The sequence below is a fragment of the Anabrus simplex genome, chromosome 6 (genome assembly GCF_040414725.1).
Source record: "Anabrus simplex isolate iqAnaSimp1 chromosome 6, ASM4041472v1, whole genome shotgun sequence".
Taxonomy (NCBI): Eukaryota; Metazoa; Arthropoda; class Insecta; order Orthoptera; family Tettigoniidae; genus Anabrus; species Anabrus simplex.
In genome coordinates, this window is record NC_090270.1 from 301,270,520 (window position 1) to 301,276,519 (window position 6,000).

Sequence of the window (6,000 nt, forward strand, 5' to 3'; positions counted from 1 at the left end):
AGAATGTTCCCGGTATTTGCCTTCTGAATTGGAAGCAACATAGTGTATTTAGAAAATGCATCTATGGTGACAACAATGTATCTGTTGGCACGTAACGCCTTGGGCAAAGGTCCATATAGGTCCATTGCGAAGATCTGGCCAGGTTTTTCAGGTATTAGAGGTCGTGGATATTCCCGGAGGAGCCTGTTATTGGGCTTGATCCTTTGGCAAATATCACAAGTCCTAATGGTGTTACGGATGTCACGGCGTAAGTATTCCCAGGTAAACCTTTCTCTAATCAGGTTTAGGACCTTGTCCGTACCGGCGTGTCCAGAAATGGAATGGCAATGCCATATAATAGCAGTCCTTATTCGAGGAGGGGCATAAATACGATCTGTTGTTCTAGCGAGGTCGACGTACTTGTGAAGTAGGCCATCATGGTAGCAAAAATTTTGAGCTATCCTAGATATACGAGGATACTCGTCGTCGTCTTGAGGGATAAATCCTTTTTAAAAACGAATCAGCTTATGGCTTAGAGGATCTCTCCCTTGAGCTTGCGCTAGATACTTTAGTCGTCGCAAGAACTCTTCGTCTTCCTCATTCATGACTTCAATCGCATGGATCGAAACCTCATCTGTCGGATTCCGACTTAATGCGTCGGCTAAGATATTTTTCCTTCCGGGCCTGTGAACAAGAGTGATATCAAATTGCTGTACAAACAGCGCCCATCGGGTTATCCGTTCGCTTGTAATGTCTGACTTGAGAATGAACGTCAGTGCTTGATGATCTGTGCAAATGATCACCGGATATCCAAAGATTATTTTCTTCCAGTAAATGAGAGAATGTACTACGGCAAGGGCTTCTAACTCTGTTGTCGTATAAGTCTTTTCATGGGGTCTCAACTTGCGGCTCATGAACGAGAGAAAGATGCGAACTTCAGGTTCCCTTGGATCAATTTGGAAAAGAGCTGCACCGATCCCTACGTGGCTGGCGTCACATTCAATATAAAAGGGTAGCTCGTAATTAGGATAGGCGAGTTGAACATTGTCTTTCAACATCTGTTTTGTCGCCACAAATGCTTTATCGCAGACATCAGTCCACTTCCACCTGTTGTTCTTCCTCAACAACTGCTGCAGGGGTGCTACCGTTTCAGTAAAATTAGGGCAATGCTGCGCAAAGAACTGGCAGAGGCCTAAGAATTGCCTGATGTGTTTCATTCTTGTGGGTTTAGGAAATTCTAGAATACATTGAATCTTAGCCGGATTGGGCTTGATCCCATTCCCTCCAATAAGATGGCCTAAAAACAAAACTTCAGTTTTGAAAAACTGGCTTTTCTTGGCGTTAATTTTAAAGTTCTTGGTCTGTAATTCCTCCAACACCTTATGAACATCTCGTACATGTTGTTCCAGGGACTCGGACGCGATGATGATATCGTCCACATAAATGGTGGTGATTGCCTTTACTTCATCGGAGAGTTGTTCCTCTAAGGCTCTGATAAGAACTGCACCAGAGTTCTTAATGCCAAAAGGGAGTCTATTAAAGGCATAAGTGACATTATCAAAGATGAATCCGGTAAATTTCCGACTATCTTCATCCAATAAAATGTGAAAATATGAAGAAGCCATGTCCATAGCAGAAAATACTTTCATGTTATGAAATCTCCTAATTACATCCCGGAGTAGGGGAGGGTGGTCATATTCTAACACAAGCCTATCGTTCAAAGCCCTCGCATCGAGGCATATGCGCAGATTACCATTTGGTTTTCTTACTATAGCCAGAGGATTAATGTAAGGTGTGACGCATTTTGATATGATTCCATCATTCTCCATCTGTTTAATGATGATCCGTGCTTCTTCCAAGTACTTCATGGGTATCGCATAAGGCCGTTTCTTATAAGGTGATGTGTCAGTAACATCTAAGTGGTGCTTGAAACCCTTAATGACTCCAGGTTTCTCAGAAAATACATCTGGAAACTTCTTAAAAAGCTCTTGGATTGCCTTTATTACTTTATCATCATCGTAATCTGGGCTTTCAGCTACATTGGCGTAAAGCGTGAAGTTGTAGTGGTCCTCGTTAAACTCATCATCGATAATGGACGCCATCTGGTCCTCTACGGGTCCCACTTCCTCGGGTCGCCCCTCTTCGTGGACGCTTTCTTCGACAGGCGGAGCCTCGCTCATCTTGCCTTCTACTATGCCCACCGGGGTCTCACATTCCGGATTCTTCACGTCATTATAAGTAACCAACTGTAGCCCTACAGATTCGATGTGGAAAAATTTAATCACATTAGCGGGATAATCAATGATTCCCCCATGTTGAATGAGAAAGTCTGATCCAAGAATTAAGTCGAATTTCATTTGCGTCAAGATCAAAAATAGATGTTGGAACTTAACACCACCAATTTCTAACTCAAGAAACGCCTGGAATTTGCATTTAATAGCTTTGTCAGGAACTATGCCTTTAACCTTAACTTGAGCAACCGGCAAGATGGAGATGTAGGTCGTCTCCTGCGCCACATCTATTAATTTCTGCGAAATTAGTGAGGCTTGCGATCCCGAGTCTACTAGAGAGTGGACAATCATATTGCCTAACTTAATGATAATGATCGGTAAGCCGCGTTGTATCTGAGGCTGTCGTGGTGTTGAATCCTCAGATATAGTAAATCTGCATCCTCTAAATACCAATGGTTAATGAGTGCGCTACATACTACTTCTCCTCCCTCCGGGTTTTCAGGCAGTCTCTTTATTGCTTCGACAAAGTTTTTTTTTTGTACCCGTAGCTCTTGGATCCATTTCCGTTCTCTCATTTCTTCTCTGTATCTCTGCCTGGTATTCCAAAGAAGCTGCTCCAGGTAAGCCCTCTTCCCTGTTCTTATTCCTTACATATTCCGTAGTCTCTCTCCAACGTTTCTCTAATTCTTCCCGCTGGGAGTTCCTATTATCATTGGGTTGATTAGCTGCCTGCCTCCATGAAGGTCCAGGTTGAAACTTAGCCCTCCCTTCGTAGGGGCGATTCCTAGATCTTCTATACCGAAACGGAATATCTCGGCGAGTTTCTCTTTCTTCTCGCGGTTCTGGATTTACTTGAACCGGAGTTTTCATTTCCGTAAAGTTGGTTGTAGTTTCTTTGGTTCGACCTGCTTTTGCTGCGCTCTGAGTGTGCGCAGTATCGAGTTTCCTCAGGACATCATCGAGCTGCTCCAAGTCCTGGACGTTTGCTGCCACCAATATTTCCTGAACATTTGGTGGAAATTGCAGCGTTATGACCTGAATAAGTTCTTGCTCCGGTAAAGGAGGGTCGAAAAACTGCATCTTTTTAAGCTGAGATATGAGATAATCTGAATATCGCGAGGAATTGACGGACGTGTTATACTTTCTAGAGTATAATTGAAGTTTTATCAGGTGCTGAGCCTCAGCACTCCAAAATCGTCTAAGTAAGGCTTCCTTAAATTCTTCGTAAGTGTTAATACTGAATTTAAAAGCGGTAAACCACATTAACGCCTTGCCTTCTAACAATCGAGATGCTATTCGTAAACGACGGTCGGTCTTAACGTGATTTTCTTGAAAGAATTCTTCGAGGTTGAGGAGAAACTCCTTAGCAGTATACTCCTCCTTCCCCGAAAATTTGGCTGGTTTTTCCTCAGTTATTTTAAAAATTGTGGAAACATTCATGGATTCTCCACTAGTGTTGTGAAGGCTAGATGATGAAACATCCTGTTCGAATTGCGATACTTTGCTGTTGAGAGCTTCTATACCTCCTTGGAGTTCAAGTTTTAGGGTTTTAATTTTCCCCTGTACGGAATTCTCAATTTCCTTGACCTCCTTCTCTATGTCGGTCTTGACTTCTGCTACATCGCGACAGATACGAGTAATCTGCGTGTGAGCATTATCTAACTGAGTCTTGACACGTTTATCGGCCTCCTCTTGCTGACTTTTCAGAAGAGTAATTTCGTTTCCCAACTTCATGAAATTATTTTTAACAGATTCATGAAGTTTGTCTTGAATAGACGCGATTTTAGTTTGCGCAAGAGATAATTGAGCATGGGACTCTTGAAATTCTTCCTTTAAGCTTTCTACTTCTTTAAGGACTTCCTGAGAAGAAGACGGGAAAGCAAGTTTTAAGTCCTCCGCCACTTGTGATTTTATATCTTGCTTAATGGTTTCTAAGTCACGTGTTAATCTTTCATTTATTTCCGTAAACTTAGAATCCATTCTTTTGTTAGATTCTTTAAATCTTTTTTCAATTTCGGCACCTGCACTATTGAGCCTACGTTCCAAATTATTATTAACTTCCGCAAATTTTTGATCAACAGATTCTGTCAATTTTACAATGTTGGCATCATTAGCCTCCCTAAGTTGACCTATACTAGCCTTAGTGTCTTCCATACGACTTTCCAAGGCCGCGTTAGATTCAGCAATCCTACGTCCGAGATTAGTGTTACTTTCCGTAATCCTGTCATTTAGACTGATTTTTAAAGCCTCAATGGCAGCTAGTATATTTTCCATATTAATGTCGTTATTTTCACAAAATGCAGAAAATACAATCATTCACCTCATACGTAAAATCACCATTATTGTCCAATGGTAAAGTTCAAAATTTCACAAAATATCAAACACTTGTGCATAAAATTAAATGTCACCATTATTGTCCAATGGTAAAGTTCAAAATTTCACAAAATATCAAACACTTGTGCATAAAATTAAATATCACCATTATTGTCCAATGGTAAAGTTCAAAATTTCACCAACACAAAATATCAAACACTTGTGCATAAAATTAAATGTCACCATTATTGTCCAATGGTAAAGTTCAAAATTTCACCAAATATCAAAATTTATATAAGCCTGTGCATGAATATTATGCCTGAAATGTTTTACATAGCAAGAAAAAGAGAAAAATAATCACTTGTGCCATAAACTTGATCAGAGTTCTGTGCCAAAAGTTTAAAATTTCGTCAAAGTCATTGAATTGAACTTCGTAAAATTTTAACACATTCACTGAACTGGAATTAACGTACGTACTATGCACTTTTATTTGAATTGGTAAGTTAAGATATCACTGATTTCAAAGTTAATTTTTATCACTTTACTCTCTTTAATCTGGCCCCAACGTCACGGGTGCCACTATTCACTACCTTCTCTCTGTAACAGGAACGCCCGTACTTCAGTTTATCGGAGAGCATGAGGAACGACAAGGCGTGTACGGCCCATGCTAAGAGAGTAAGAGAGAAGGGTAGTGAAAGAAAAATTCATGATTAAGTGGATCCTTCAGTTTATTCAATAAATAGGCAAATAATTATGTCACCTTTTATAGCTGAATTGTAGATTTGTCCCTGAGGGCGTGAAGAGGACGTCGTCCCGCGGCGGCTGCGTCGTCTTGCGGTCGGCGTCGGCGTTGTCTTCCGTCGTTGGTGTTTGTATTAGTGTTGATGACTCGAACCAGAGGCAGGAACGGGGAAATGTGGAGCTTCCACATTTGACGTCATGGGGTACTGGTGTGACACTTCCCTATGGCGAAGCACGCCGAAATAGTTCCCACAGCAGCAAGGATAAAGTTAGAGTCACAGTTCGTATTTGGAATAATACGCAAATGAAACAATCTAGAACCTTCCGAGGTGCGGTGATCAAGCACTTCATAAAGAAAATTAAATTTATCGAGTACAGTCTCTGCACTGTACTCCACCAGCATAATACATTTGTTGAAATAAATGACAGTCCAAATTCCCGTACGTCGTGATTTTCAGATTAACACTGGCACTTAAGATCATAATGCAACACAGTTCAACGGATAGACATAGTCTTTAAATGAAATTGAGGCTGGCTAGAAATACTACCGCTGCTTTCACACAGTCTTTGAACGAAATCAATGCTGACACAGTTAATGCAAGAACACAGTCTTTAAATGAAATAAAGCTGACACAATTAATGCGAGAACACAGTTTTTAAACGAATTCAAAGCTGGCACCGTTTATGTGAGAACACAGTCTTTAAATGAATTCAAGCTGGCGAGAACACAGTCTTT